The sequence below is a fragment of the Lotus japonicus genome, chromosome 1, assembly GCF_012489685.1.
Source record: "Lotus japonicus ecotype B-129 chromosome 1, LjGifu_v1.2".
Taxonomy (NCBI): Eukaryota; Viridiplantae; Streptophyta; class Magnoliopsida; order Fabales; family Fabaceae; genus Lotus; species Lotus japonicus.
The window spans coordinates 119,773,632-119,788,543 of NC_080041.1; positions in this window are offsets into that span (position 1 = coordinate 119,773,632).

Sequence of the window (14,912 nt, forward strand, 5' to 3'; positions counted from 1 at the left end):
GAAAACGGTTCTCAGGCCACCGTGATTAGCGACCAAGGCAAACCAGCGACGGCGGCAACCTTATCCGATGAGGCTCTGCGACCACGACAACAAGCTCTAATGTCAACCACTCCCTGGAACTCTTCCTCGATGCTTTAACTGTGAATTAGTAAAATCTGGAAAACACGAATTTCTCTGGAATTTCTTATTCGAAAACGGCTGTCTGATATGGGCAATGTTCTGACTTCCACATATTGTTTTATTCGAACTCTCTTTTAAACGCATCTTTGCATCTCATTTCGCAGTCATGTGCAACTCTAATTTTGATAGTGTTGTGAGGTGTTCTCATGTAGATCTCACATAAGAGAATACATTTGCAGGGCTGATCCTGATATTGGGCGTCCAAGGCCGTTTGTTTACAAAGTTTATCGACAATCGTTTGAAAAGGTCTCCAACATGGCAGATATTGACCCTGAAAAATCAGTATGAACTTTAATCATTTCCTTAGTAATAAATTGACTCTAGATTTTCCCTTTTTACTTAAATTCTTTGTTAACTTTTCACACGGTGATCTTGCAGTTTGTGTCACCAATAATTATTCTGATTATACACAATTTTAACATAAGTACATATGTACATGTCTTAGGCATAGTGCATGTATCTAAGGTCAAATTGCGTTAAAAAGACTTGCAGGATATTCCACACACATGTATCAATCCTTCTATGATTAAAGACTTTCGAGGCTCATGCATCTTCTTTGATTGCCTGCTTAGGCGTGGTTGCGTGGTGGACCAATGCTTCCATTGGAGGATTCTATTTTAAACATTTCGAGCTTGAAGGGTGACTCTTCATGAATATGCAGTTCTTATTTCGACTGGGTATTGTGTTGGTGAGTTTGAATATATGATTCTTGCTATGGTTTTTGTGTTGATATGATGCATTTAATTAGAGCTTTGTAAATTTCTAGGCTTTTTTTTCTCTGAGATTACACTACAGTTTTATTCCCTTTGCTGGATGTCGGGTTCATGATTTTCAATAAGGAGGTCATTACTATTGTGATTGTGCGCTGCTGTGTAAGCCTAGGTCCAATTGAAGCTTCTTGAACTCTTCATGTGGATGTTGGTTATAGGTGAAGTAATGACCTTTTAATCCTCTCTTCCCTTTGTTGGTGTGCTATAAATTGGCTTCCCCTTTGTCTATTATGCACTCCCTTTTGTTACTTCTGATCTGTTTTTTACCCCAATTTATGTGTTGAAAATTTATTCGTTGCAACATTTACTTTATGACTTCTTTACTTGATCAAATCTGAGACATTACCTTGGAAAAGCAGTCTTCAAGAGTTCTTCTCTTCTTTCTAATTACTTTATTTCCTAATTTTTTCCCAGCTTTCCTGTCACTCCCATTTGCAAATATAGGCCAGATGGATTTGCTAACACAAAAGGTCATCGTAGTTATCCTAAGATGCAAGAAGGGTATAATCCTTATCATGTAAGATAATATGTTACTTCATAAACTACTTAATGTTGCATTGACCACTATAGACTACTATCTGGGTTTGATAACACATTTGACCAAGATTGTTAGCCATGATGATCTTTAAGTAATTCCTTTGAAAGAAAGTCAGCTAATTGAAGATTTCACTAGGAAAATTTGGATAAAAAATGATGTCAATTTATGGACGGAATTATGGTTATGTCATTTGGTGCCAAACTTCTCATTCCCTCTTTGTGAGCTGAGAAATGTGGAAAAGTTTGATACATGGTCCCTTTGATGTTGCTATAGCTGATATTAAACACTTCCAAACTGTTGTAAAGGTTAAGAGTAGGTGTTCCTGAATTTAAATTGTAGATAAGTTACCTAAGAAAATATTTACATTTTGCAAGTGGTTGAAACCCTGTGGTTGAAGGGTTTCTAAAAGCAACAAGCGGCCCTATCTCTCGATTTAGTTAGCTCTCTATTTACAAAGTGATATTTTCTACTTTTTATGTCACTTTGTGATTTTCTTTAATCTATGACCAAGGGTTTATCCTAATTTGCTCCATCCTTTGTTGCAGTTATGGGCCCTTTTTTGCTCTTTATCTCAACCAGTTATTGCAAAGAGTAATCTAGCAGAGCAAGTCATTGTTAGAAAACCAGCATTTGTTGTCTCAGATTTATAACCCACTTCATAAATTGGACACTATTTTTTTTCTAGCAGTTCTGTATGATACTATGATCATCGTGAGTATCATAAATCCTTTAGTTTTTTCAAGTGACGTCAGAATTTTGTTCCTAGGGAAGATAAAAATCAACTATTTTTTTTCCTTTTTATAAAGGTTTGCATTTTAAATATGGTGTACTGATTACTCGAAATTTTCTCTTTATGTTAATAGGTGAAGTGCTTCGTGGTCCTCTTCCGCTGGTGGAAAGAATTCTTAATTCTTTGTCTTCGTGTATTTTCACTTCGACATCTTAAAGCTTCTGTTGCATGTTTTGATTTTGGTGCCTCTAAAGAATTTTTGCCCGAAAGACTTGGATTTTGATTCTAAAACCACTCTGTTGTTGCTGTCAAAATGGAACATTATTTAGTGAGTAGTTGATGTATAGAAGTTGAGTATTGATTCATTCACACTCATATTTCTCTTCCATCTTATTTCCACACATTTCTCTTCCTATATCTCTCTTCTATTCTCATCATATCATCTATTGTATCTCTCATTTGTTCTTTATCCCACAAGGTGGAGGTGAATTTCATTTGTGAACAAAACATCATTGATAGAAGTTCTAATGACATGATAGTTTGACTTGCCATCTGATTAGTGGATTGAATGGGAAAGAATGATTTGATGATTCTTCTGTTAAGTAATAATCCAAGTTAGCAGTAGTAGTTAGTTAGTGGGCCTGGTTAAATGTAAAAGCCCAGTGGAGTGTGAGCCCAAGTTATGGGTTGTATATAGCTGCATATTGCAGTGTTGTGTAACTAATGAATCAATAATCAGTTTTCATTTGTTATCTCTAATCTTCCAGCACTCTCTCTTTCTCTCTCGTTCTGTTATTCTTCTCTGAACTCCAACAACTGGTATCCAGAGCTTTTGGTTCCGATCCAAGGATGAACCTCACTGGCAACGCACCGGCGAATCTTCTGGTGCTTGACGGCAAGAACTGGCCGCGATGGAAAGTTCAGATGAAGACCGTTTTCTCCTATCAAGATGTGATGGAGATTGTTCAAGAAGGTCTCACCCCTCTCGCAGAAGATGCCACACCGGCGCAGAGAACTGCACACAAGGAATTGAAGATAAAAGATTCCAAGGCGATGTTCTTCATTCAACAATGCGTCGACAATGCGCATTTTGAGAAGATTGCAGGAGCTGCAACTTCGAAGGAGGCCTGGCAAATTCTGGAAAAGTGTCATGAGGGTGCAGATCAGTTGAAGAAGGTTCGGTTGCAAACCTTGAAGCGTCAATTTGAGTTGATGCACATGGAATCGACTGAGAAGATTTCTGTCTACTTTGATCGAATGATTGCCCTCACCAATTTGATGAAATCATGTGGAGAGAGCTTTACAGATAGGGATATTTGTGAAAAGGTTCTTAGAACCCTAAATCCCAAATTCGATTATGTGGTAGCAGTGATTGAGGAAGCAAAGGACATTTCAACACTAAAGGTTGAAGATTTGCAAGGTTCTCTGGAAGCCCACGAGCAAAGAATTCTGGAAAGGACCAATGAAAGATCTCAGGATCAAGCATTGCAAGCATACACCTCCAAGAAATCTGGGAAAGAGGGGTATCATGGTAAAGGAAAGTACAAAGATCAGAAGCCTTCTGGAAAATCAAGTCAGAATCAAAGCCAGAGTCAGAATCAAGATGATCTAGATCAACCTGAATCATCATCAAAGAAGGGTGGTTCATTCTACAAGGGCACTGGCAAGAAGAAGTTTGATAGAAAGAAGGTTAGATGTTATAATTGCAATAAATTTGGTCATTTTTCTTCTGAGTGTAAGGCTCCAAGTGGTGGTGGTGACTCTCGAGGGAAGTCCAATGGTGAAGCCAATCTTGCTAAGGATGGTGATGCCACTGATGAAGAGCCAATATCTCTCATGATGGTAACCAGAGAGGGTAAAACCAATCTTGCTAAGGATGGTGATGACAAGGATGAAGAGCCAATCTCTCTCATGATGGTAACCAAAGAGGGTGATCTGAATCTTGGAATTTGGTATCTTGATTCTGGATGTTCGAATCATATGACTGGGCACAGAGAATGGTTAGTCAATTTTGATGAAAGCAAGAAGAGTACAGTGAAATTTGCGGATGACAGAATTCTATCAGTAGAAGGTGTTGGTGATATTCTGGTGAAAAGAGATGTTGGTAAAGATGCTGAAATCACAGAGGTCTTCTATGTTCCTGGACTGAAGAGCAATCTCATTAGTTTGGGACAGTTGCTTGATAAAGATTTCTCTATGAATATGGCTAAGAGGTATCTTGAGGTGTTTGATCCCTGTCAGAGATTGATTCTGAAGGTTCCTCTTTCGAAGAACAAGACTTTTCAAGTGAGAGTTAATGCCATTGACTCACAGTGTTTGTCTGCTGAGTTGGAAGATGAATCCTGGCTTTGGCACCTCAGATTTGGTCACCTGAATTTCAGAGATCTGAGCTCTCTCCAATCCAAGGACATGGTTCGTGGTTTGTCTCAGATTAAGCTTCCTTCAAAGGTATGTGAACATTGCTTAGTTAGCAAACAATCTAGGACATCATTCAGTTCTTATACACCTGCTAGATCTAAAGCTGTGCTTGATGTGATATACTCTGATGTGTGTGGCCCTTTTGAAACTACATCAAATGGTGGAAGTAGATATTTTGTGTCTTTTATTGATGAGTTCAGTAGGAAAATGTGGGTTTATCTGCTGAAAGCTAAGAGTGAAGTGTTCTCAACTTTTAAATTGTTTAAAATCATGGCTGAGAAACAAGCTGGGAGAAGTATTAAAGTGTTTAGAACTGATGGTGGTGGGGAATTTTGCTCAAATGAGATGGAAGATTTCTGCAAAGAGAATGGGATTGTACATGAAATTACAGCACCATACACACCACAACACAATGGTGTTGCTGAGAGAAGGAATAGAACTGTTCTGAATATGGTAAGGAGCATGCTTAAGGGTAAAAATTTACCACATAGCTTCTGGGGTGAAGCTGTTATGACAGCTGTGTATGTTTTAAATTTGTGCCCAACCAAGTTTCTTGGTTCACAAGTTCCTGAAGCTGTGTGGACTGGAAAGAAGCCCTCAGTTAAGCATCTCAGAGTTTTTGGATGTCTATGCCACAAACATATACCTGATCAGAAAAGAAAGAAATTGGATGATAAGAGTGAATCTATGGTGTTCATTGGATATAACTCAACTGGAGCTTATAAATTGTACAACCCAAGAACAGGAAAAGTTGAATTTAGCAGAGATGTTTTGTTTGAGGAAAACAGTGTCTGGAAGGGCAAAGAGATTGAAGTTTCTGCTGGACAGATGCAGAAATTGCAACTGGAATTGGGTCATTCAGATGCTGCAGATTCTGATATGGATGATGATCAAGGTTTACAGCAGTTAGAACCTCATGATCCACAGCTAGTTCAGAATTCCAGACCATTTAGAGTTAGAACTCTACCTGCACGGTTCAGTGACTATCAAATGCTTGCAGAACATGAGTTTGATAAAGAAGGAAACATTTTTCATATGGCTCTGCTGGCTGATTCAGATCCAGTGAGTTTTGAAGAGGCCATAAAGAATGAGACTTGGAGGATAGCCATGAAGGAAGAAATCAACTCAATTGAGAAGAATCAAACATGGGAACTGGTCAATTTACCAGTCAAGAAAACTCCTATTTCAGTGAAATGGGTGTTTAAAATCAAGCTTAATCCGGATGGCTCAATTTCTAAACATAAAGCCAGATTGGTTGCAAGGGGTTTTATGCAGAAGGCAGGTCTAGACTATTCTGAAGTCTTTGCCCCTGTTGCTAGAATGGAAACAGTCAGGTTGCTTGTTGCTTTGGCTAGTTGGAAAGGTTGGAATCTATGGCAGCTTGATGTCAAGTCTGCCTTCCTTAATGGCCCTTTGGAAGAAGAAGTTTATATCACCCAACCTCCTGGATTTGAAGTGAAAGGGAGTGAGCATAAAGTTCTCAAACTTAAGAAGGCACTCTATGGCTTAAAACAAGCTCCTCGAGCTTGGAATAGAAGGATTGATCAGTTCTTGTCTCACACTGGATTTCATAAATGTACAGTTGAGCATGGAGTCTATGTCAAATCTTTTCCTTCTGGTAGCTTGATTTTTTTGTGTCTCTATGTGGATGACTTACTCATCACTGGCAGTAGCTCTCAAGAAATTGAAGCTGTGAAAAAGAGCTTGAAAGGTGAATTTGAAATGACAGATTTGGGCAAACTGTCTTATTTCCTGGGAATTGAATTTGTTCAAACCAGTAAGGGAATTCTTATGCATCAGAGGAAGTATGCTTCAGAGGTTTTGAAGAGATTCAATTTGTTGAACTGTAATGCTTCAGAAACTCCAGTTGAGGGTAATTTGAAGTTGGGACTTTGTGAAACTGAGGCAGAAGTTGATAGCACACAGTTTAGACAATTGGTTGGTTGTCTAAGGTTTTTGTGTCACACTAGACCAGAGATTTCTTATGGTGTTGGCTTGGTCAGTAGGTTTATGAGCTGTCCTAGGCAGTCACATCTTGCTGCAGCCAAGAAAATTCTCAGATACCTAAAGGGAACACTTAATCACGGAGTCTTCTTTCCTAGACACTTGCCAGATCAGGAAGGGGATGGTAATCTACATCTTGTAGCTTACACTGACTCTGATTGGTGTGGTGATCAAGTGGATAGGCGTAGCACAATGGGATATGTGTTTTACTTTGGGAAAGCACCAGTCTCATGGTCATCAAAGAAACAAGCTGTAGTTGCTTTATCAACTTGTGAAGCGGAATATATAGCAGCATGTAGTGCTGCATGTCAAGGTCTGTGGTTGCTGTCTTTGATTGAAGAATTAGGACTGAAGACTGATGAAGCTGTCCTTCTGAAGATTGACAACAAGTCAGCAATAGATCTTGCGAAGAATCCAGTTAGTCATGGTAGGTCCAAACATATAGAGACCAAATACCATTTTCTGAGAGATCAAGTCTGCAAAGGTCGGATTAAATTGCAGCATTGTGGTACAAATTTGCAGATAGCTGATGTTTTGACAAAGGCTTTGAAGATTGACAAGTTCAAGTATATGAGAGAACAATTGAATGTCAAGAATTTCTGAATTGTGCAGCTGAACTAATTGTTGAACTGTTTTGTAGTTTTTTCCCTTTCATTAGGTTTTTCTGCAATATCTGGTTTAGCATTGTTGTGATAGTTTAGCTTTGTTACATGTTTTGTTGTAAGCTTCTTGGATTAGGAGGGGATGTTAAGTAATAATCCAAGTTAGCAGTAGTAGTTAGTTAGTGGGCCTGGTTAAATGTAAAAGCCCAGTGGAGTGTGAGCCCAAGTTATGGGTTGTATATAGCTGCATATTGCAGTGTTGTGTAACTAATGAATCAATAATCAGTTTTCATTTGTTATCTCTAATCTTCCAGCACTCTCTCTTTCTCTCTCGTTCTGTTATTCTTCTCTGAACTCCAACATCTTCTTCTAAGTGCTGCAGAGTGCACATCTTGAAAATGAATAAATATGAATTAAAAGGTGTTCCCTTCATGTAGCTCTGTAATAATGTAAAATTAGATGCTTATGGTATAATACTTTTCATTTTCCCCTCTATTGGTTTAGCAGAAAATGGAGTATATCTTTGTTCTGCCTTCCTTCAACATCTTGAGACACGTCACTAGGAGGTCATTAGCTCACCTAAATTAAATCTATAGAGTCTTTCTTCTTCAGAATATCCACATTGGAGTGTAGATATTATATTTAGGTATTGCATTTTGATTTTTGAAGTTCTGATCTTGGTTCTAGCATTCCACGCATAGAAAGTGTCTAATGGTGAAGCTTTTTTTTTGAAAGGAAACTGCAATTATATTAAGCAAAAGTAGGCATAGAAGCCATTACATCAGCATGAACCAAATCAATAACCTCAGCTGGAACCTCTTCCAACCAAACCATGTCAGAGTAACTGGAAGCATTACCAGCTAGGTAATCAGCAACAGAATTGCCCCCCCCCCCCCCGGCGAACAAAAGACAAGTCAACATAATCAAAAAAACGAGATAACATGAAACAATCAGCAATAAGACTAGCTAAATAAGATCTGCCATCTGGCGGCTTCTTCCAATGCTGGAAGAGCTGTAAACAGTCCGTCTCAAACAGCACACGCCGAAAACCCATCTGAACAGCAAGCTGCATGGACCACCTAAGAGCCATTGCCTCCCCCATGATTGGCGAAGAAGCATGAAGGAGGTGTTGTGCTGCAGAAGCAAGCACCTCACCATGCCTATCCCGCACAACCAAACCAAAACCCACCAGCCCCGTGGGTGCCACCGCTGCATCGAAATTTAGCTTGTAAATTCTGTGCGGCGGCCTTACCCAAGAAGATGATAGCGTCGGGCTTGGTCTGGGCACCATGGCTGCGTCCACGACGGGAGCAGCAGCTAGCATACAACAGCGTTGTACCACTACAGCAACCGGGACAGGCACCTCACCATCCTGGAAAACAACACGGTTACGCGTCTCCCAAAGAGCATACAGACCTGCCTGCCAAACCGCGAGAGCATCATCATCTGCCACAGGGAGAAAATCAGCCAAAAAATCCTCCATGTTTCCAAACCTGTGCAACCGAAGGGATAAAGGAGAACCAAACCAGAAGCTCTGTGCAACAGGACAAGATATAAACAAATGAAATACCGTCTCCTCATCACAGGCGCACAACGGGCACAAAGGGTCAACATCAAGGCCTCTCCGGCGAAGGGAAGCACGGACAGGCAGCAAACCAGAGACCACACGCCACGCCACCTCCTTGCAACGAGGCTGAGCATCAGTACGCCAAAACTTCTTCCACAAGGGTGTAGGAAGCGAGGACTGAGAAGATGTTGAATAGCAAGCGCCAAGAACCTTCCTGCGAACAAAAACATAACCAGATTTGGAACAATAATTGCCATCCACAGTTTCAGGCCACATAAGAGTATCAATACCACCATGCAAAGGCAAAGGAATTTGTAAAATAATGGAAACAGTAGCTGGGTGGAAAATAAAATCCACCAGGTCATGCCTCCAAGAGTTGGACGCATGGTCAATCAAATGAGTGACCTTAGACACCCCAAGTTCAGCCATTAAATCCTGCCTACAAATAACAGGAGCCCCATTTGGTAACCATTTATCATGAAGGATATCCACCTTGCTACCATCTCCAATTCTCCAATGGCCCCCTTCATGGAAAATCCAACTGGACTTAATAATACTGGACCATGCATAGCTTGGGCGATAGCCAAGTTTTGCACCCAATAAATCACCATGCGGGAAATAAATTCCCTTATAAACCTGAGCAAGTAAAGTCTCTGGATGAGAAAAAATTCTCCACCAATTCTTAGCCACAAGGGCAATATTAAACGACTTAAAATCACGAAAACCAAGGCCGCCATCAAATTTAGATCTCGTTAACTTTTGCCAGCTAGCCCAATGTAGGCCTCTCCTTTCGACATCGCCACCCCAATAAAACCTGGACACCATCCTTTCAATATCTGCACAAAGAGAGTCAGGTAAAATAAAACATGACATAACATAAGATGGTATCGCTTGTACAACAGATTTAATCAAAACCTCACGACCAGCTCTGGAAAGCGTGGACTCCTTCCACCCTTTGAGCTTCTTCCAGACACGATCTTTAACAAAATTAAAGATCCGAGTCTTAGACTTACCTATCATAGTTGGTAAACCAAGATATTTATCAAAGCTCTCCACTGCCTTAACATTCAAAAGCTGTTTTAGCTCATCCAAACCATTCTGAGGCACATTGCGGCTAACTGAGAGCATGGACTTATCAAGGTTAATAACTTGACCGGAAGCCTTCTCATAGGTGGACAAGACGTCCAGGACACACTCCGCCTCCTGAGAATTAGCTCTAGCAAAGATAATACTATCATCTACAAAAAGAAGGTGAGAAATCACAGGGGCTCTATTTGCCACTTTAATACCATGCAACATTCTAGATGCAATACTCTTCTCAATCAGAGCTGAGAACACTTCCCCACACAGAATAAAAAGATAAGGCGAAAGGGGGTCACCCTGACGCAAACCTCGAAAAGGGACAAAGCTCGGTTGGGGGTTCCCATTAAGCATAATAGAGAACCTCACAGTAGTAACACAGCTCATAATCAGAGATACCCATGATGGAGGGAACCCCATCTTCTGAAGAACACCCTGTAAAAAAGGCCACTCGACTCTGTCATATGCTTTGGACATGTCAAGTTTCAGAGCCATCATGCCATTACGGCCAGAAATTCTCTTCTTCATAAAGTGGAAACACTCATAAGCGACAAGCGCATTATCCGTAATTAGTCTACCTGGCACAAAAGCACTTTGAGTTTGACATATAATATCAGGCAGAATAATTTTCAATCTATTTGCAATAGTTTTAGTAATAATCTTGAAAAGCACATTGCAAAGGCTAATCGGGCGAAACTGGTTCGCATATTCAGGTTTCTTAATCTTAGGAATTAAAACCAACAAAGTTTGATTAATCATACCTGGCGGGATTGACCCCTGAAGAACCTGGAGGCAAAAAGCAGATACCTCATCTCCAATAATGTCCCAATGCTTCTGGTAAAATAAAGCCGGGAAGCCATCTAAACCAGGCGCCTTTGTAGGGTGCATCTGGAATAGCGCCTCCTCCACCTCCTCTCTAGTAAACGGCTCTCCCAACACTGCTAAGTGAGACTGAGAAACTCTCCCAGCAACCAGGTCTGTCGTCTCCTCAATCCCCTCTGGATTTGAAGAAGTGAACAAACCAGCAAAGTAATCACCAAGCACTCGAGCAATGTCAGGATCCTCCTCCACCTCTCTGCCTCGATCATCTTTCAAAAATTCAATTAAATTCCGCTTTCGCCTCTGATTTGCTTTTTGGTGGAAGAACCTTGTATTTCTGTCACCATGTTTGAGCCAAGAAGCTCTGGACCGCTGTTTCCACCAAACCTCTTCCTGTTCCAGAAGGGAATCCAACTCTCGTTCTGCCACATTAATTGCCATAAGGACCTCCTTTGTTTGATCTTTCCTCTGAAGCTCTTGAAGGAGAGCCTGGCCATCTGAGATTTTCCTTGGTAGGTCACCAAATTGATCTTTCCCCCATCTTCCAAGCAAAACACTCAACGCTGATAGCCGATCAGGAACCTCTGTAGTTGATCTACCCCAAGTTTCTACAATCACCTCTTTGCAAGATTCCCCCTTTTGAAGCCATAATTCTTCAAATCTGAACATATACGCTCTCTTTGATTGCTTCCTCTTTCTACGGTCAGCGCACATAAGGAGAATCGGGCTATGGTCCGAGCAATGTTTATGAAGATGACACACCTTATTAGAAGGCCAAAGAGACTCCCAAGCACTATTGACAAGAGCATAATCTAGCCTTTCCTGTACAGTCCCAGGCTTGGGTCTATTATTACTCCACGTATGTCGTTTACCTGTAAAATCAACATCATGTAAGTCACAGTCACTACATGCTCGTGTTGCCACTTGCATGCGGCCCATGTCGGGCAAATCACCACCAAGCTTATCAGCTGGGGACAAAATATCATTAAAATCACCAATACAAAGCCAAGGAATATCAACACCCGGCCGAAAACGTCTAATCAATCCCCAAGTACGGTTTTTGTTCCGATCATCAGGGAAGCCATAAATTGCTAAAACCTGCATAGGTAAAGAATGATCAGGGTGAGTAAGAGTAAACAAAATATGATTGAGAGAAAAACACTCCACCTCAATTATAACATCCCTATTCCAAAGAAGACATAACCCTCCAGATCGGGATTTCCCCCGACCGGCACAATTAACAGGAAAAATGTTTGAGAGACCACCCATCCCTCGATGCCTCAACATTTCTGAAGTATAAAGTTTAGTTTCCGATAAGAACACTACCTCGGGACCTTTGGAATGAATGAGCTCTTGCAGAACTCGAACCGTCGGCTGGTTCCCAAGCCCCCGACAGTTCCAAGATAAGATCCTCATTGAGGTGGGCGGGACTGCTCCGCAGTCTCCGCCAATCCCAATCCAAATCCAATATCTGAATTTACCTTCTTCAAAGGGGGTGTAAACCCCGTGCCCCCAACGCCACCAGCTGAAGAAGAACCACTGGAACGCTTCCGGGGAACATACCTGCGCTGCAAAGAATTGTCGCGAGGCTCCCTAAGAGAGCTGGAGCCAGGACGATCCTCCCCCCGACTATCCTCCTCACGACCAGCAAGCTTGGAACCACTAGCTTTATCATCATGGTCCCCAAATTTTATAACAGTTGGTGGGGCCGTGAAATTCTCCTTGCCTGTTCCCTCCTCGCCAGATGATGCGACAATGTTGCTTCCACCCTCACCATGCCCATTCATGTCACCTTCATCACGCTCATACCTCTGGTTGCGGTTCTCATTCCTAGTACGAGAGCGGTACACACGGCCATCCTCGGCCTTAAGCCAAACTCCAAACGGTGGCGGGTCTCGCGGTTCCACTAAACAGTCCTTGGAGACATGATCAAGGAACCCACATTGATAGCAGAAGTTTTGCAGCTTTTCATACTTAAAGAACACCTTGAAAGGGTTTCCTTCCTCTGGAGCGATCATCTGCCCCCGACGCAAAGGTGAGTTCACCTTCACCCATGCCCTCACACGCATGAAGCTACCATACAGACTAGCCTCCGAATGATCCCAGGCCATGAAACCTGCAAAAGCTTCACCAATAGAACGAGCAACAGCCTCTGTACGACCTTCTCTCGGCAGTCGGTGGACCTGAATCCAGAAAGGAACCTTTGACAGTTCCACCGTGGACGGGTCGCTCTTGCCGTCATAGACACCCAGGGCAATCATGTGCCGGTCATAAAACCAAGGACCCGATTCCAGAACCAGGTTCCTATCTTTCTCAGATGAAAATCTAAAGGTGAACAAGTTCCTCCCTGCGTTTTTAATTTCCCGACAGCCACGGGACGCCCACAGGTTGTGCATGACATCCTTAAAGGTTTGGATGCCAGCGTAATGGTTGATTAGAGCTTTGCCAATAAGCCACACCTTCGGATCCACCTCAGGCCCTTCTGCGATTTTTCCGACCTTCAAAACCACAGCTTCCTCTCCCTCCAAATCGAAGTCCAGGTCCCATTGTTGCAAGGCCATGGTCGGTGATTTATGTTGCAGAAATAGCAACCCCGAAGTCAAAGACGCAGAACGAAGACAGTCCAAGGAACACGAAAAGAAGACAAAGAAAGTCACTAAAATTCACCAACCTACACACGTATTGACGTAATGAAGCCAATAGGTGCGAGTACACAGTAGTCTACTAGGAGACACGCTTGGAAAAAACAATGGAGCAGCACGGAATCCTTCAAACGGCGGCGCTCGGGATTCGTGCTTGGCCACAAAAAAGCCTAAACCTAGCAGAGCTTTTGGGACCCTAATGGTGAAGCTGAAAAGTAATTGAATTAAAATTAAAATTTGTTGGTTTCTTCTCAAGCCATATATCATGGCTCTTTAACGCCGCATTTAGATTAAAATGCAAAATTTATCGTCATAAAATTACTCACTAATTCACTTGGTATATGGTCGTCACCAAAAACGCTTTTATTTTTAATATGGAATAATAAAAGGTAATTGGTTGTCATTAATTGATTACGGTAACTGATTACAAATATTATTAAAGAATCATGGAATGTAACTGATTTCAATTAATAAGGAAATTATATTTGTTTGAAATATTATTATAATTAAGATAATTGATTGTCAGTTATTTAATATGAGTTATGAATTTCATATGACATGATTAATATAAAATATATTAATCATTATTAATATTAATCTTTACAAATCAATGTTGAAGTTTTAACATTAAGGCTTAATATTTATTTTGGTCCCTTACATATCAATATTTTGCACTTTTGGTCCGAATAAAAAAAAATTAGTACTTTTGGTCTCCACATTGCTTTATTGTTTGCAAAAATATCCCTATTTGGGACAAAAATGTGTAAATGTGAGGACTAATTTTAAAAATATTTTTCTGGAGGGACCAAAAGTGAAAATTTGTGAGAAGTGAGAGACCAAAATAATTATTAAGCTTAACATTAAGTAGTGTGGTTAATTGACTTGATTGTCTATTTGTCTTTTATGGGGATTAGTTTAATTCTTTGTTTGTCAACTCAACTAAGATTATTTTTAATGTATTTATTAGCATTTAGTTCATATGAATTATGAAATTTCATAGGACATTATTAATTTGTTTGGATTAATATAATGTATAAATCATTATTAATAGAGAAAATGGTGGATGCACTAATAGTGTAAACATTTTTTACACTTGCATCTAATTGATTTCCGTCAAATCAGCAATTTATTGATCTGCTAATTAAAATTAAAAAGATTTATAACCACTTAGTCCTATGTGGCATAATGTGATTGGACGTCAGTGTAAAACTTCTTTACACAGACGGTGCATATCCATTAATCTCTTATTAATATTATTCTGTAAAAATTAATATTGGAGTTTTAACATTAAATTTGATTTTAATTGCAGTTCTAATCATTTTTCGTACGTTTTTTTGTGTGCATTGGATATACAAATTGCACCCTCCAGGATTTGATTCCTGAACCGCCCATCCCAGCCCATATGTCCCCCAGCTCTTACCACTTGAACTATCATTCGAGGACTCAGTTCCTTTCCTTAAATACATATAAGTAATTAATCACTTCACATGTTAAAAAAATCTTCACATTTTCTTTTTTTAAACTCTTCACGTTTTCAAACGTTAAGTGGATTAATTATTAAC